Source organism: Pyrgilauda ruficollis, unplaced genomic scaffold (genome assembly GCF_017590135.1).
Source record: "Pyrgilauda ruficollis isolate IOZ18807 unplaced genomic scaffold, ASM1759013v1 scaffold20097, whole genome shotgun sequence".
NCBI classification, from domain to species: Eukaryota; Metazoa; Chordata; class Aves; order Passeriformes; family Passeridae; genus Pyrgilauda; species Pyrgilauda ruficollis.
Window position 1 is genome coordinate 1 of NW_024519316.1, and position 260 is coordinate 260.

Genomic DNA, 260 nt, shown 5'->3' on the forward strand with positions numbered 1-260 from the left:
AGACCAGGGGAGAGCGCGAACGCAGTCCCCCACTACCACAAATTATGCAGTCGAGTTTCCCGCATTTGGGGAAATCGCAGGGGTCAGCACACCCGGAGTGCAAGGGATGAGCCTCGCCCTGGGAAAACCACCTGCCTGATCATGGTGTCTCCCCTGCCAGGTAAGTATGCCTGCCCCGCCGCGCCGCCCCCGTGCCCCGCCCGCCGCACGCCTCGCCAGCACACGGCCAGCCCGAGCCCGGCCCCGCTCCCGCCCGGCCC

At 69.2% G+C, this 260-nt stretch overlaps 1 non-coding gene across 1 annotated transcript; it reads right to left on the bottom strand.

Moving 5' to 3' along the window:
* Window positions 1–4: 4 nt before the first annotated feature.
* Window positions 5–168, bottom strand: LOC121353380. The gene has a single exon (XR_005955104.1). It is a non-coding gene; the product is annotated as a U1 spliceosomal RNA (small nuclear RNA).
* Between the last annotated feature and the right edge of the window lie 92 nt (window positions 169–260).